The sequence below is a fragment of the Leptinotarsa decemlineata genome, unplaced genomic scaffold, assembly GCF_025532065.1.
Source record: "Leptinotarsa decemlineata unplaced genomic scaffold, Ldec_3_MD MMD2_tig00002974_RagTag_RagTag, whole genome shotgun sequence".
Taxonomy (NCBI): Eukaryota; Metazoa; Arthropoda; class Insecta; order Coleoptera; family Chrysomelidae; genus Leptinotarsa; species Leptinotarsa decemlineata.
This window is the reverse complement of record NW_027412578.1, coordinates 1,226,287-1,245,054: the sequence shown is the minus strand read 5'-3', so window position 1 is coordinate 1,245,054 and position 18,768 is coordinate 1,226,287. Positions and strand designations below refer to the sequence as shown.

The 18,768-nt window shown below is 33.7% G+C and overlaps 1 long non-coding RNA gene across 1 annotated transcript; it reads right to left on the bottom strand.

Moving 5' to 3' along the window:
* Positions 1–3,853: 3,853 nt before the first annotated feature.
* Positions 3,854–12,319, bottom strand: LOC141483065 (uncharacterized). The gene is made up of 3 exons (XR_012465882.1): positions 11,882–12,319; positions 8,483–8,735; positions 3,854–4,250 (listed from the first exon to the last, which is right to left on the bottom strand). It is a non-coding gene; the product is annotated as an uncharacterized lncRNA (long non-coding RNA).
* Positions 12,320–18,768: the final 6,449 nt, after the last annotated feature.

Genomic DNA, 18,768 nt, shown 5'->3' with positions numbered 1-18,768 from the left:
GTATTTCCAATATACAGGGCAACTCAAAGCTTTCAGATAGTTTTTTTTATGGAACACCAAGTCATTTCTTCGTCTATTTGAAGCACCTCGAACTGAATCTAAAACTAATATACACCCTCCAATAAATGTTCAAAATGGCCGCCATTGAGTTATTATTTATTTTATTTATATATTCGGGATACAAACAAAAAAATCCACTACAGTGTCCATACAATGGAATTATTCTCAAATTGAAAGTATAACATATATATATACACATATAGTGTCTAAAATTAAGGATGAATCAAAAATATTGAATTTACTTATGGGGTACCTACACCTACTCAATAAAAATCAAATATTTAGAAGTTGCTGAAGAACTAATCGCCACCACGATATCGATGGTGTTCCACTTGAATAACTAAACAAAAATATTCTTACTAAACATAACTAAAATTTTGAAGAATTTTCCAAAGCTGTGATGAGGAATCGATGTCAGCTGGTTGTTCTTAAATGCTGCATTTTATTCTTGGTGGTAGCAAATATATATCAGCAAAAGCAATTTGATTTTATAACAGTTATATTAGTGTTTTTGAATTATAGTTAATATACCGTACTATAAAATAGTTGGGAAATTATCATTGAAGTGACAATATGGTAATGGAAATTAAATAGTATCTGAAAGCATTCCAATAAAATAATTTCATTGAAGCTACAGGAAACAGTTATAAAATAAGCTTGAAATCGTTTTATGACTATCATAAAAATCTCGCAGAAAAGTGTTATAACACTGCTACATAACAATTGACTTTTATAGGAAAATAAGTTTTATAAGTTAATTGCAAAAACGTTTCTGTGATAATTTCCTGACTATTGTATAATGGTTTTTTGATTTTATTCCATAAACGTTTCTATGACAAACTCATAAAACACTTTTATTGCCTACAACTGTATTGTGTTCACCGATCATCTAATATAATCAATTAGCATTTTGGAAGTAATTATAAAATACTAATAAAATAAAACTGGACACACCATAAAATTATAAAACAACTTTGCTGTTTGGGTTTATATTAGCCAAACGGGATTAACTTTTGTCCAAAGGAAAGACGAACATAGTTAGTTCCTTGAGTGTGAAGATCAGTTTCACATTCGCAAATATTTTTTGGCATAAGGGCATGAGTTCATTCACCATTATAACGATAACATTTGAAAGAGAAATGTTTAAAACTCAATTTTTGGAATGTTTGAAGAATAATAGATTTGATAGTTCTCAAAATTACCTGAATGACCGAATAGAATTTCTAATAAGAAAATTAGTAATTATTTCATTACATGTTCATGTAAGGAATGGAATTTCTTTAAATATTGTTTAAAAGTTTCGATAAATTTATATCTAAACTCAAGTGAACTCATTTGTTATTGTATTGTAAGCACTTCAGAGAGAATCTCACAATAAAGTGTCACTTGAACGTAATTAGACCAGAGCTGAAGTCTTCAAAAATGGTTGAAAGTAAAAAAAATAGTAAAATGAAACCCATTAGAAAATGAGGAGAATATGATAAAAATGAAAGGCAAAATAAATTACGGGCGATCTGAGTTCGAGAAGCGGCAGGGAGAGAGATTTTAAGGATGAAAAATGGTTTATCTCGATTTCCGGCAAAACTGTGAATCCTATGAAAAAGAAAAGACAAGTTGTAGGTAATAAAAAGATTTACAACTTTTGTATTTTAAATTTTTTCACATAACCTAAAAATTTATATGGTATTTTATTTTTCTTTTTAAAAAAAATGTTTACGAAATTTAGGGAAAACTTACTTTTTTATGTCTCAAATACACTAATTTATTTGATTCGAAATATTCATTGTTTCACCTTATTTTGACTTAATATCAAAAAAGCACCCTAATTCTCAATTGAAAATTCTCGCATCAAAATATCAGTTTTTTTCAAAAAGTCTGTGTGCTTTTTTTTCGCTGAAATCTCTACTTTCTGATGGTGTGAAAAAATACACATTACTATAGTAAATGTTATCAGAAAAAGCAAAAAATCGAAAAAACTGGAATTCGATTATTTTTAATCATTATGTACAATTTCATGAAAAAATGTGATTACTGCAAATTTATTTATTACGTTATAATCACATTCATGTCATATAAAATCTCATGAAATATAAATATACATGTAAATCGTACCATTGAACTTAGATACTTCATTCTAATAACGTTATCAATTCAAATATTTTTGAAAACGTAAATATTGTTATTTATAAATACCTTACCTTGAATTTTGATCACTTATCCATTAGTTTTTGTCTCTCTGATGGCATTTTATCATCGTTTTTATTATCGACCCTTTCAAAAATTATTGAAAGATTAGTGAAAAAAAGACTAATGTCCTTCTTATCGATAACCAATGTGCTATCTAGCCTACAGTTCGGTTTTCAAAGTTCGAAAAACACCACAGATGCCATTTTCTCCTTTCTAGAAAATGCATACTCTAGCATAAATGATGGCAAGGCTGTTACAGCAGTGTTTTGTGATTTCTCGAAAGCTTTCGATTGCGTTGATCGTAAGACACTCCTGCAGAAGCTCAGCTATTATGGGATAAGTGGAACAAATTGAACTGGTTTGGTTCATATTTGACAGGACGTCGACAGGTGGTGAAAACATCATGTGGACAGTCTGATTTCAGTGACATAAAACATTGAGTACCTCAGGGGTCTGTTTTAGAACCAATATTGTTTTTGATATACTCAAATGACCTAATAACCATCAACATCGCAGGACAATTTACTGTATTTGCCGACGATACCACTTATATATGGAGTAATAAAGAAATTATTCAGCTATCAAATACGATAAAAATAGATTTTCAACAAATTCAAGCCTGGTGTAACGCAAATTCCTTGTGCTTCAAACTAAACAAAACAAAACTAGTTAGGTACTTTCAAATGTATACTAGACGACTTAGATTTGGATAACCACTGCATAGAAAACAAACAGTACACTAAATTCCTAGGCATTCACAAAGACAATAAATTAAATTTTAAAGAACATGTATCCCATCTGAGTAAATAAGTATCTAGTGGATATGTTATACTATTAGAGTGACATCAAATGAACTAGGGTACACTACAGCTAGAATGGCTTACTTTGCACTGATCGAATCTCGTATTAGCTTTGGAATAGCTTTCTGGGGCCATTGTAGTTTACAGTTAAAGAATACGATGTTTAAGTTACAGAAGAGGTCTTTGAAATACCTTACAAAGTCTAAGCCGAGAGATCACTGCAAGCCTTTATTCATCAGCCACAAAGTATTAACTGTCACCTGTTTATACATAATGGAAACAGTATGTTTAATTCATAAAAATAAAACTAGTGTGTACACTCTCGGAACAAATTGTCACAACACCAAACAGAACCATATGCTTCACTTACCTATTCCAAAATTCACCTTGACTCAGCATTCTCTGATTCATGAAAGTATTAAAGTATATAATCACCTTCCGATCATTATAAAAAATAGCACAGATATCAAAAAGTTCCGAAGTACAGTTAAAGATCTTTTAATCAAAAAAGCTTATTATTCGATCCATGAATTCTATCTTGATAACCTGTAATGTTCACCTAAACTCATATGTCTTCTTAATGTCAAATTGCTATGTTTGTATTTTTTATATTGTATGTCATGTATGTTTTATTTGTTAAATTGCTATGTTTGTATTTTTTATAATTTAAGTAATGTATTGTATTTTTTTTATTTTATGACATTCATTTAATTTTTTTACAAGACTTTTTCAATAAGATACTAATCTTCCGACAATAAAGTATATTGAACAAACCATTCCAATTTTAGTTGATCTTCGAAATCTTCAAGTCCATCACGTTCTTCGTCTCCAATATTATTTCAAGTCTGCATTGGTTTTTCATCCATAATTTCATCTGAATCATTAACTTCCTCATATGTTTTTTCTTTCATATTGGAGCAATTTTAAAAGACAAAGACAAACTAATGGATAAGTGATTAGAATTCAGGATAAGGTATTTCAAATAACAAGAATAACGTTTTTGAAAATATTATAATTAATAACGTAATCAGAATAAAGTATCTAAATTCAATAGTACGATTTACATGTAGGGTAGGGTGGGGAACATATGGACGTGGGGCACATATGGACAATACAAATTTCCCGCCTCTGTAGCACCATGAGAACAACTGTGCACTTTTATGGTAACATTTGTGCATGTAGTTACAGCGTCAATGTGTTTATCTGAAAAATATTGCATTTTACTGTGTTAAATAATCAACTAAATATTTTGTACCTCAAATGTAAGTATATACACCTTTTGTTCATAAGATCAAAAGTGCCCCATTTTTATCACAATGAACTGATTGGCAAAAATCAATTCATATTCGATGAATATTATGAACTTTCATTCAATGAGGATATTTATTTTGGACAATATTTTTATCTGAATATAAAAATCAAGTACGACCTTATCGTTACGCCTGCGTTATATCGTGCTTGACATTAATTTTTTTTTCTAGTATGGTGCGGAATTATAAACGCAAAACAGATAGAGCTAACATTTCCACCGAAGATTTGCGTAAAGCAATAAATGAGATCATCACGCATAAAAGAAAAATTAGAAATGCAGCTGCAATGTATAATATAAAGAAATCGACTCAGCATTTTCACCTAAAAAAAGCGAAGTCTGCAAATAACTCAGACTCAGGAAATGACAGTGATGAACTTCAGAAGTAGACATGTCCTTAAGCTCAAAATATGCATCTGAACAAGTTTTCTCCTTCACAGAAGAAACAAAGTTAAAAGAGTATCTACTTAAGGCATCATCAATGAAGTTTGGACTAACATATCTACATACGAGATCCTTAGCATTCCAATTTGCCAAAATATTATCCAAAAAATCTACTACTTGTTTGGAATGACAACCAGATTGCTGGAATTGAATGGATGCGGTCCTTCGTGAAACGCCACCCAGAATTGTCGTATAGAAAACCAGAAAACATTAGCATTGCACGTACATCTGGCTTCAACGAATCCAATGTTGAAATGTTTTTTCAAAAATTACAGACAAGTTATGGTTAAATATAAATTTTCTCCAGACCAAATTGTGAATACGGATGACAGTGGTGTCTCAACAGTAATGCAAGCTCCAAAAATTATAACAAAGACCAGCATTAAGCAAGTTGGTCAATGTATTTCTTCAGAAAGAGGGACCCTCGTAACTTTTTGTGGAATCATTACCGGAAACTGGTGTCGCCATTCCCCCTCCCCCCTAGATATTTTTCCACAAGTGATGAAAGATCAATATTTGTACGGTAGTGTGCCTGGTGCCATTGGAAGAGCTACGAAATCGGGTTGGATGTCTGCAGAAATATTCGTACAACTACTGGGACATATAAAGAACCATATGAAGTACTACAGACAATCCAATGCTCCTACTTTTGGATAACAATGAAACGCATATTTCATTGAATGAGATAAATTATTGCCGAGAAAACGGCATAGTGATATTGAGCTTTCCACCGCATTGCTCTCATAGGATGCAGCCGCTTGATATTGCCTCTATGGTCCGTTCAAATCTAGATGCAACACATCTGTCAATGACTATATTGTGGGTAATCCTGGCAAAGCAATTACAAAATTACAATTAACGATATTGCATATTTATTATCGTTCACTCCTCACAATATCACTGAGTCATTTGAAAAAACTGGAATCTGGCCAATAAACAGCCACAAGTAGTACTTTTGAACCATCTACAAGTATACAACCAGATGATAATACTTGTGAACCAATCGCAAGTACAAGTAAGTCAGACTTTGATCTTGAAAACACTGTTATGAAGGAAGTCAACTCCCGTTCATCAATAAATGAGCCTTCCAAAAGTAATACACTCGACGATATTCGACCTTTTCCCGTTCTGCAATCAAAAAATGATAATTAACGAGGAAGAAAGAAAGGAAAATCGTGTATCTTTACTAGCACTCCAGAAATGACTAGACTACAAGAAGAGGAAAATATTGAACAAGCTAAGAGAAGAGAACAAGAAGTGAAACGAACATAAACTGTAAAAAGACAACTAGTCAAAAAAATCAACGCTCTTGGTGTAACGACAAGAAAAACTCTCAAGAAGAAATGAACCTATTCGAGTTCCTCGAACTTTGACGTTGATATGGAGGAAACAGTAAGCTCCGATTCTGACTTAGATCTTTGTAGTGAATACGGAGATGTTAATAAACTATTGGACGACGAATGAATTGAAGTACAGGACTTCGTACTGGTGAAGTTTCCAACGGAGAAAAAGTTGTTTGTTTTGTGGGCCTCATAGAAGAAATCAGTGGGAATGAACTTACTGTGAATTTTTTGTGATACAAAGAGAATTGTGGATTTTATTATCCGGTCACCAACGACATTAGCCTGATTGTAAGAGAGGATATTGTGGCAAAACTGTCACCACCTACACAAAATCAAGGTACTTCAAGACAATTATCATACTCGAAATTTATTGTATTTTGTGTGTTTCAATTACAACATACAATAGTTTCAAATATATTTTTACCAATAGAAAGTCATTTGAGTTCAGTAATATGTACCTATGTCTATTAATAAATATGTTTATGAATTAGTCCAATTTAACCCCAGTCATGTCCAAATGAACACAATGGCGGGGTACAATTGAACAAATGCACAACTTCAAAAATATCATTATTTATCCCAGAAATGATAATTTATTATCGAATCCAACTGATTAATTTGTTGCCAAGATTTGTAGCTATCTACTAGTGCAGCTGAGAGCCCCATCTGTTATAAACAGCTCAATAAATCTACTTGGAAAAAAAGTGTACGAATGTGCCCCACCCTCCCCTACATTTATATTTAGTGATATTTTCTATGACATGAATGTAAACTTGGTTATATGAATTTTTCACATAAACTTTGAGGTTACGTGAAAAAATTGTGAAAACAAAAGTTGTAGATTTTTTTATTACCTACAACTTTGCTATTTAACTTTTTTACATAGTTTTGCCGGAAATCGTGATAAACCATTTTTCACCATTAAAAACTCACCCCCTTCCACTTTCCGAACACAGTTAACCCAATTTATTTTTCCTTTCATTTTTATCATACTTCCTTCCTTCTCTAATGAATTTCATCCTATTGTTATTTTTAAAAACTAATGAATACAATTTATTGTATGATTTTCACTATAAAGGGTTTTACAAAAGCATAACGTAATCAAGTTATGCTTGAGGAACCTATTGTATAGCGAAACACGTATTGCAGGTTTTGTAAAACCCTTTATAGTAAAAATCATACAATAAACTGTATTCATTAGTTTTTTAATATGGATTTTCATCAAGTATTGGCCAGTTCTAATTCAATTATATTGTTATCTTGTTTGGTTTCATAAATTATCGACCCTGGTCTAAATTGGCTAGTGTGCATGAGTACGGTAAGGATTAGGGAAGTCTTAAAAAATAATTTCATGATTGACCACATTATTGACTGACCAGGAATGAACATTTTCATTTATCTAACATATCTGTTCTGTTTTTTCCGATAACCAGCTGTCACCACGAACGACAACCCTCAAAAGTAGAATCTTGAGCGAGCTAATGATTATGAAATGAAAAGAAAAATTCATGTTCGTAACACATGTTACGTATTATTCCTTCCAACTGGGTTAGTAGTAGCGAAACACGTTCTACGATATTCTTATTGATGTACTGAAAACTACGTTTTCTCGTCTATACAAAGTAGTCGGGTATCCAACTAATAGATAGTACTGTTATCGTCACAGTTATGTATCTTAACCTGACCGTTTTTTGAACAAGAGAAACAAGACTGATGACACTGTTAACAATATGTTCAACGTGATTTCGAGCAATGTTTGTATTGTTACTCGATTATTTATTTGTATATGTGCTAAGAGATTTTGATTAACAGATTCATTTATCCGTTATTCAAAATGACAACTAATGCATTATAACGATAACATTAGTTATTTTTGTATTCAAATGGATGGACGTTTGAAGTTAGCACTGAAATTTTGATGTTACGTTATGATACAAAGTCGATAACATCCGATAACGGCAGCTCATAGATAATTATACAAGTGATACGACCAAATAGATTATTATCTGATCTTAGGTTACTTAAGGCCGGTGACATACTTCGCGATTTCCGAGCGGTTTTTTCCAGCGCGGTTTCCGAGCGGTTTTTTATTTTTATGCCAACCCCAGTATTCAAATAGAACATGACAGTGTTTACAATTTATAACAGCGGCGATTTTTTACAGCCGACCGGTCGTCGGATTCCGAGCGACAGTCGGAGGGAAAGGGCGACCAAGTAGAAGGAGAACCCAAGTGAACGAATGGGATCCGATAGTGTTGGCTATTTCTGAGCGGTTTTTCAGCTGCGATTCCAGCATGGAAGTGAAAACTTCAATTCGTGGCGTAGAACTCCGGACTTACCTTAAGACCCCTTGGACGTCACGTGGAGGCCCCGGAAGGATACCAAGGAAGAAGCTGCCGTTCCCTCCAGCCAGACTCCTGGGAGCAGTGGAAGACCCGACGGAGCAAATCTAGGACTTCCTAGAGGAGTACCCACTGGTAATCAGATAGAGGACAGCGCACGGCCTGGAACACCCTGAAGTCCCAACCATACTTCTCCCGGACTAAAAAAACCCGATCCCTCAAGAACGATCACCGCTATGGACCCGAGCACCTTAACCAAAACACAGAATGCTAACTTCAATAATTTAAAATTAATTTGTAAAGTAACCCAACTCTGAAGAGGCATAAGCCAGGGTCCCCCTTATATTACTATGTAACATATACTGACAAAACAATAATGAATAAACATTTCTCTCTCTCATCCCCGATCTGTCAGGAAACATTTCGGAAATCGCGGACACTGCCAGATATTCACTGTAGCGATTTTTCCCAGCAATTTCCGCTCGGAAACCGCGCTGGAAATAACCGCTCGGAAATCGCGGCCTAAGATCTGAAATTGAAAATGTGGTTTCTAAGGTATATTCATCTTCTTCACACTCCAATAGTGAAAATGCCAATGGGAAAATATATATGTGTTATTTATCAAAAGACATTGTTCAGTATACACGAATCGCCCCAAGAAAGTCCATTGATGTTAAAGCTAGCCGTGAAATACGTCAACATCATTTTTCAGAGGAATACATTTCTACATTTGAATCAACCCCTTGTCAGTCACCTCTCCCGTTAACACCATACATGTAAAAAATGTACATGTATATTCTGAAGAATATCATGTGTTACTGGTCTACAGCACCTGGTAATTCATTCTATATGTTCATTCTTTAAACTTTTTCTTTCAATCCATCGTCCACATTGTTTTTTCTGAAGAAACCTGCAATTATTTCTGTTCTCCATTTCTTGATATCTGGTTGTTTGATCTCAGGGTATATTAATATGTAAGTGAATTTACGGCTTTTCGGATACTATCCAGAAGTTTCTGACTAACTTCTGGATAGTATCTGCTTTGAAACCATTATTATGGACCTATCTGTGTAATTATATCAATTTCCCTAGCTAAATTGTTAGCAGACAAAGGCAAGTGAGAATGCTCTATGCAACATTGAATTGTAGACGGCTAATTTATGACTGCCTGGATGGAAAGAATCGTTTGGGATGGTAATGTCTGTATAGCTAGGTTTTCTGGAAACATTGAAATCAAATTTATTTTGATTGTGTGTAATAGTCAGGTCTAAGAAATTTATCTGTTTTGCTATCTCAGATTCGAGTATGAAGTGATTGTTGCTATTGAGATTATTCATGAATGTCATAAATTGGTTCAACTGTCATGTAGTACCTCTGAAACAGGCGAGACTATCGTCTATACATATATCTGTACCAAAAATGAATATGTTTTTACCCAGGTCGGAATTTACTATAGTGGTCTCCAAGCTGTTCATAAATATGTCTGCTAGAAGTGGACTAAGGGGTGAGCCCATTGGTAAACCTTAATCATGTTCATGAAATTTGTTGTTGAACTGTAGGTAGCTCTGATATAGGCACACATCGAAAGCTGTTGAAACTTCAAAGGAAGTTATATGGTCTACTTTGGCTTGATCTAATATGTCTAAAATGAGGGGCTTACACTCGTTGTACGGTTTGTTGGAGAACATACTCTTCACATCGAATGAAACTAAAATTTTATTATGTGGCGTGGTTTGGTTCCTTATGTTTTCTACTAGAGTCAGTGAATTTTTAATGCTGTGAGGTGGGACGAAATTGGTAATATTTTTGAACAACTTAAGACGTATTCCTAGTTCTCTTACTGGACTATTTATATACGAAACTACCGATCTCATGGGGTTATCCTCTTTATGTGTTTTCATCAGGCCATATAGTTTAGGGGAAGAGGGGTTCATTTTGATGATTCCCCGTTTCTCTGATTCCGTGAAAATGATTTTAGTATCTGAGAGGAAATTATTCAATTCATTTTGACTATTTTTCGTTGGGTCTTTCTTGATGTCAGTAAGGTTTTCATTTTGAATAACTGATTCAATTTTCTGAACATGTTTCTCGTTCAACGATAACGGTGGCATTCGATTCATCAGCTTTCTTGAAAACAAGGTCATTTTTTCTTATTTTTGTTGTATAGTTTTTATTATGCCTGTTTCTGTACTCTTTGATAAAGAGAATGGCTGGTTCTGAATTACTTCATTGATCTTGTATGTCCCTATATCCCTATTATCTGTCTGTTTCAATGCGAAAGTTATATCTGTTATCAACGTATCCAAACTGTTCTTATTAATTATTGTTAGTGTATATTTCGGCCCTTTGGCCGTTGTTAAACTCTACTTTGGTCAAGTTAATGATTCTTTCGCTGAACTGGATATCTGATTCGACTATTTCGCTGTGTATGATATATGTTGTTGTTTCTGTATTAGTGCCCTAAGTTTCTTGAGCTGGGTTTGGTACTTCTGGTATATGAAATCACTAATTATAGGCCTAACTTTGTCATAAAAAAGTCAAATTCTCTCTGGTGGAGTTTATGAGTAAGTTCAGAGTGTAATACCTTCGAATAATGTTGCAGCATACTCCTTTTTGAGAACAGTGTCCTGCACTCTTGTCCATCAATTTATTAAATTGGGATATCTCTGACCACTCAGGTGTGCCCCCGAAAAGAATGGTTCTCTGAAATGGTTACACAAAACTCGTGTCCAAACATTCACTTTTGAATTCGATGTGCCTTGTTGGGATTTGTATCACTTCACTACCGAAAGTTTTGACAAGTAACGGCAGAACCAATCATAAAATTGAAAGAATGTGACTTGAGTGTGTGATAAATTGATAAAATCTCGAGACCGTAGGTGGAGAACTTTTATCTCAAATTATTATACATGAAGGTATTTGCAAAATTCTCAAAATTACGGGAGTGCATTCATGTTGAAAGATTGAGTTTGGTATGCAAGGGATGAATGTAGATAATATTTCCAAATAAAAAACGATAATACAAACTGCAAAAAATGTACTTAGTTCCAGAATACAAATTTTTAGATTCATGTGAAAAAGAAGCACGAAATTAAGTTCATTTTGATCGATTTCACAGGTCTAGTACATAAAACTATATAAACGATCCCAAGCCTTCAGCTGTTTCATCTGTCTTATGTATGGAGAAAATTCGTCGAATAAAAACCAATTTATTCCCGAATTATTATCGACCGCTATATTCCAAGTAGAATAAAGTATATTTCACTCACGTGAAAATGCCAGCCGAAACAATGAGTGTCTTTTGAATATTTACAAAATTACATACGAGTTGTTATTACATCAGTTGATATAACGAATGCTATTCATCACAATATTGATAAAATATGGAATCCTTACCTTCAGACACTTCGTTCGCTGTATAGAAAAACGCACTAAAACTAGCGTGAAACCACTAGCTGAAGGAAAACACTATGTTTTCCGCGTCCCAATTCGAGCTATTTCAGTCGCAGATTACAAGATTAGAAACACGCGATCCACGTCCGATCGAAACAACGAAAAATGGACACTCGAAATATCGGTTTTGATCAACACCACAAACTGTTGTTGATAAGAGGAAGCGGGGAAAAAGTCTCCGGCTGAGGACAACGATCCCACGTGACGTTTTTCGTGTATCTTTTCGGAATATTCCGCCGAATACTGAGGAAATTATGTAATTCTCAGAGCTGGATAGTTGTGGCGACGGCGTGCTCCGTGACCTTGTTGTACACTGTAAATATTAAGTGGATTTGCACCTCGGTGAAGTTTTCGAATGTTTACATGTTGTGCTCACTCACACCTACGTACTCTTTCAGTTGTATATTAGAACGCCTGATTAGAATACTATTGGGATTGCTCCAGGAAAACTAGTCATTGTGCAGTTCTGAAATGATTCGTCTCGCATTTATGGGTTTATTCTTCTCTAACCAAAAACCTTTCAAAATAAACCAAATATAAAGGAGAATGTCAACTTTGCACATTGTCTTTCTATTCTTGTGAAACTTGTAACTAATTATAGACCTATAACACTCTCAAACAATTTTGCAAAAATATTGGAGAAATGTATAAAGAAAATAGTGGTGCATTTCTTAGAAATTTTTTTTCCCAACGTCAATTTGGTTTCAGAGAAAACAGGTCCACTGAAAAAGCCATCTTTGAAGTATTAATTTTGTGAACAATTCTTTTCAAAATCAAGACAAAACTATTACCGTTTTTTTATTCAGCTGAGGCCTTTGACACGGTGGATCACAATATACTTCTTCAGCGTTTACATGATTCGGGTAGTGTTGAACATCTTTGAGGATAGGATAGGATTCAGAGAGTTAAAATAAATGATTCAATTAGTGAACCCGTATTAATAACCAAGGGCGTACCTCAAGAAACGGTGCTTGACCCTATCTTATTTCTAATACACATAAATAATATTTTTTTAGTGAGGGACTTCGAAGGTAATATAACTTCTTTCGCAGATGATACATCATCAACTTTTGTCGGGAAAACATGGGAAGAAGCTCATAGAAAGGCAAAGATAGGTATAAATATAATTTTCCACTGGCTAAGTAATAATTTATTGAGTATCAACGTCATAAAAACTAAATTTTTTGCATTCTCCCCAACAAAGAAGGATCAGCCCACTATTACAGAGATTAAATCCATAAACTTGCCAAAACGATAGACTCGCTTGCACTTGTTCCTTCATAAAAAAAACTGACACAATAAAGTACTTAGGGGTCCTAGTGGATCAGTGCCTTCGTTGTAATGCTCATATTGACTATACGGTGGGAAGATCACGTAAGTTCATTTGCAAATTTTATCAGCTCAGAAGTATAGTCAGTTAAAAAATGTTGATTACTGTATATGTTGCCCGGGCCGAGTCCATTCTACGGTATTGTCTAATAATATGGGGAGGAATATTCAAATCTTCCTTACGTAATTTAGAAATGATCCAAAACTCACTCATAAAAATTTTGTTCAGAAAGAATACATGTCATAATACTCAAGCATTATATGAAAAGACTGGAATATATAGTGTAATACTCGTTTACACACTTCTCAGATTGCAAAGGTTCCACGATGTCGACTCACTCACAATCAAAAATTTACCGCCATCACTGAAATGTATCAGAAGTTATACTAAATTGAAAATAGAATTGAAAACATTTATCAATCACAACTACCACAGATTGGAAACAATACTGGATAGTTGACTAATTCACCATACTGCAATCACTCAATACAATGTCACAAGCAGGTTGTTTCTGTATCTTCTTTCGTATTTGATGCTCTTATTATGCTAAGAGACTGCTCATCATTTAGGTCGTCCTTCTAGGACTTCCCAGAACTAATTAGTAGATTTATCTTAGTTTGTAAATGTATTGGATTCGTGGCTGTAACACAAGCTTGGCTTAGATAGCCACGATCCTTCATATATGTAATTTATAGTTCTGTCAAAAAAGCTGTAATGGTATATATTTTATATTAATCCGAATTGAATAAATTTTGATTTTGATTGATTCATTTTTTGTTGCTTGTATAGAGTCTTCCAACAGGGACTTCCAAACAATTGATGACGCCATCTTGTTGAAGCTACACCTGTCAAGGTACTTGTCATTCACTCAGTCCGTTTTACGGTCGCCACAAGCGTCCTACCGAGAAAACTATTAATATAATGAATAAATTTGAGTCTACTGGTTCAGTAAACGATCAAATAACACCCGTACGATGACAAAACGCAACATCTGCCAAAAACATCTCCGCTGTCTGTGAGAGTGTGCAGGAGAATCTGAAACAGTCCACTTCGCGTCGGTCAAAAAAACTCGGCCTTTCGCAACCACAACATGGCGAATTTTGCGTCGTGACTTGAGCAAGCACCTGCACAAAAATTCACTGTTTGGAGTGGATTTCAGGCTGGCGGCATCATCGGTCTATATTTTTTTGACAACGACGTTGGCGAAGCCATCACTGTCAACGGCGAGCACTATAGGTTGATGAATACCTATATGGGAAAACAACTTTCTCCGTCAAAATTTTTTTGTATATAGGTGATAATCATCCCAAAGATTTTGTAAATATGACTATTGGAAATATCGAAAATGAAACCAAACAACTTCCTTGAGAGTAATCACAACATCTACTCCAAAAGCCACTTTTTTATGTGATACTTCACTTTCCGAAAAGACAATTTCATCGGACAATGACTAACTGAATAATTGAACTCAACAACGCTTCTGGTCTTGAGAAATACCTCTCATTTTAACAAAAACGTCAATAAATTGGCACATGTCTTAGCCATATCTCCAACTTGCCCAGTTCAAGTTCAGTTCACATCTGAAGAGATCGCGAAAATCTTCAAAATAATTATGTTCCTATCATGAAGACATGAAATATTGGGAAAGCTTCACTAGATAAATAGGGGGTAGGTCCAAAATTACTGGATCTAGCTGGCGAGGTTTGAACGACGACCAAAATGAATTCAGCTTCACAACAAAATCGATTACTTCATCAAATGAGTGATCTTTCAGGTCAGTTTGCAACTCTGCCATAGGCTGAAAATATCCGATATGCAGGGGGGGTAGGTAGAGAGAAAGTGCTCTGATCAAGATCTGAATTTCCTTGTGAAGAATAATCCACTCCAAGGTTGATAGACCGTAGTACATTTTCTCCAGTCTCCCGAGGAACTGATCGGCGGTCAGTCAACTATTACCTACGTCAACTGGGTAAGCAACAGAAATATTTGGCTTGGTAAGTAGACTTGAAAAACTCATGGATTAGAACCAATCTTGAATCTGCTTTTATGAATGTGATTGAGAGTGGATTGATTCTTCTACGTTACATAGCTGATGGAAAGCCATAATTTTTGAAGAGTTACTCATATAGTCTATCTAGAACACGAGGTTGACGACCAAAGCAGTCTATGCCTTTGATACCGGAATGCCTTCGAGTCCTAAACTTGTCAACGTTCACTTCGTTTCTGACCAGTAGAAATGAAATATCTGGCATATAACGAATTTAACAGAAACACTTTCCACAAGCAAAACTGACACTTTTCTGACGTGCATTTGGCTGCCCAACTGAATTGGTTTCATGAGTTGATGATCTGGATAACCAAACACCTCATACAAATCGTGTAAGGACTCCAGTAACCACTATTGAACTCGTCTCTGGTGGCATATAGAGAAGCCCATTTGAGTGTAAGAGGGGAGCTTTGGCAGTCTTTAAGAAGGTGTTAGGTGAAATCGATATTCATCCTATACTGGTGAAAATTATGTGATCGGAAGAATCAGCTTAACTTGACTCATAACAAAATCTCAGTCACTATGGAAAAGTGTCTAGCTATCTGAAAGGAAATAAATGAACAGACTCAAATTAAATGAATTTTGTTCTGTAGATTTGAGATCGGTCAAATTGAAAACGATCGGTAAGGAATAATCAGGAGAAATCATCACTGATTCAGCATACATATCTCATGATAGTCTGGACCCAAAATCAACTTGAAGGAAATAGTAAAGGTCTTTAAAGCAGATACATCATAGATCACAGCTGGGTGAGATTACAGGGAACACTATTTCACCTGAAAAGGTATTATAGTCTATTTTAACAAATAATTCAGAAGTCTATGACATGAGTCATAGACTTCGTTCAAGAGAAACCTAAATGAGCAACAGACGTATTTCATAAATAACCATATTTGAAATTATGTGGAATGGATCTCATGAGAAAAACTGTTCGGAACACCTCCACAAAAAACAAAACAACAAACTTTCATCTTTCATCTTAACAAAATGTCTGTAAAATATACTGAGATACCTGGAAATTGCTTCGATATGTTTCGAAATTATATAGATTTATTGCAGGCAGCACATCGGTTACAAAAAGCTGTCAATTCTACACCATAGTTAGCTAAAAATCAAAAGGAAATATTCTCTGGTGAAATGAACATCCAGTACGTATGAAACAACAAACTGAAACAGCCTTGGGAAAGGAGAACCTGAGAATATGATAAAAGGTATCTGAACTGAAGATAACTATACGAGAAAATATAAATTGCAACAGACAACATTTATTTATTTATTTGTTCAAAATTTGGGATACAAACAGGTAAATACCCATAGAAGCATCCGCTGATAGTAATGGTTACAGAGATACTCGGTGTCAAACAGATATAAGAAAAAATAAAAATTAATGAATTAATAAATTTTGTACATACTAACCAATCATTCATTATTTTGCTATGTGTTGAATATATTTTCATAGTTGATTTAAAGGAATTCAACGTAATAGAGAAAACATTTACGTTACTACAATATTTGTTGAAAGAATCACACATTCTAGTAATTAGGGAGTTTTTTCCCGAAGTTTTATTGAAATTCGGACTGGCAAGTAATGTTTTGTTTTTAGTGTTCGTATGAGGAACGTGATAAAAATTATTGATACTAGATTTGGTGAGTCACAACTGTTTGTTATAATTTTATAAATAGAAACTAAGTCGGTTATTATTCTTCGTTGTTCTAGAAGCTGTATTTTGTAGTGAGATCGAATTTCGCTAATGTCAAATGTTACATAAGTCTTCGTTATTTTGAAATGTAAGAACCTCACATATGCAGTAGAATAAACAAGATCACCTCCATGGAATATGTTTTAGTGAATAATATAAGAACAAATTTCACCGATGGCCGTTTTAAAGGTTATTAAACACAAATTCCTGAACAAATTCAGATTCCGACCATATGAGTCGCTGGAACCAGTTACAAGTTATTCAGTAGTAACTGGGTGAACTCAAACTGAAAGGGCTTTGGAATATATACCTGAAATATAGAAAACATAAGGGCTGGAATCAACATTGGCATATTGTCTATAAACCATAATGGTTTGAATTATGGTAACAGATATGCCTCTGGTTTGTTGGCTAAAGAAAACGTTCGAGAATAACGAGAATCACACAAATAATATCCATGAATCAAGAGTCCTTCTTGTTTCAACTTTAGATTTTGTAATTGTTTTTCAAGTATCATCTTGTTGGCAAATTCAAAAGTGGATAACTGATATATTTTTCCTTTTTTAAAAAAAAAAATAATCTCTTCGTTTGGAAAAACTTAGCTGCCTGTCCTCTCCTCTCTCAAACTTTGTACTTACCTGTGATTTCTGTCGTATTGTGTAAAATCTCAAAAACCCAACAAAATATCCACTGTTATACTGACTAATCAGTTACTAACCCATCACTAACTAATAGTTATGAAACAACTTATCTCCTATTGGCGATTACCTGATAGGTATCATCAAAGTATATATAGCAAATAATATTCACTTGAAATTTTGTTCCTTCTGACTCGTTTGCTGAATTAAAGTCTAATCAACAAGTTCAAAAACATGAAAAATAGAAATAAAGGTCTTAGAAATATGAGCGATAGCTCATTCGATTCGGAATCACATCTAGATTTTGGTGCAGGTAAAAATTTGCAATTGTTATTAACAAAATGGTGTTTAGTTTTTCGTTAATGACTCAAAAAATAGTAATATTTAAGCAATTTTGAAAAAAGCTCGTTAAACAGGAGGAAATTTCCGATAAAAAAGTCTCGACTCCCAAAACGCTATCTTCATTATTTATAATTTAATTATAAATAATTATAATTATTTATAATGATTATATTTAATTATTTAAAATTTGAAAAAATTCCAGTATCTTCTCCACAGTTGAATGAATCGAGTCCGGTAGAAAAAAGTGTTATTACCATTTTTCGAAAAGTTATTCAATTGTTGACTAACAAAATTTTTCCCAATCTCCGTTGGCATAAATAATGGGATAAAAGATATAAATAATTGGCCTATAAATTTTAAACTTCGTGGAGCCCTTTTGATATATATTTATATATACTTCATACGATCCTGCGATAAAAGTTCATAAAAATGTAATAATTTGTTGATTATGATTTTTTATAACTATTGCAAAATGAAATATCTAAAAATTGTTGACAATTTTTTTTTCAATCAGCTATGTCTCTTTTCACATTAGATAATGGCAGTTACTAACATAGGATATGAATTTTTTACATGATTTGTTCATTGAATTATTCTAAACAAATAGAGAAATTCAATATTATTGAAAAAATTTTTTTTGCTAGTTTGTTGTCTAGAGATAATTATAATAAAAAAAAATCTCAATTTTGATTTTTAATTGTTTGAAATCGATTTTTTTATATTTTGATTGCTCAAATAATTAGTTAAGAAATAATTTTGTTTTTAAAAATCAT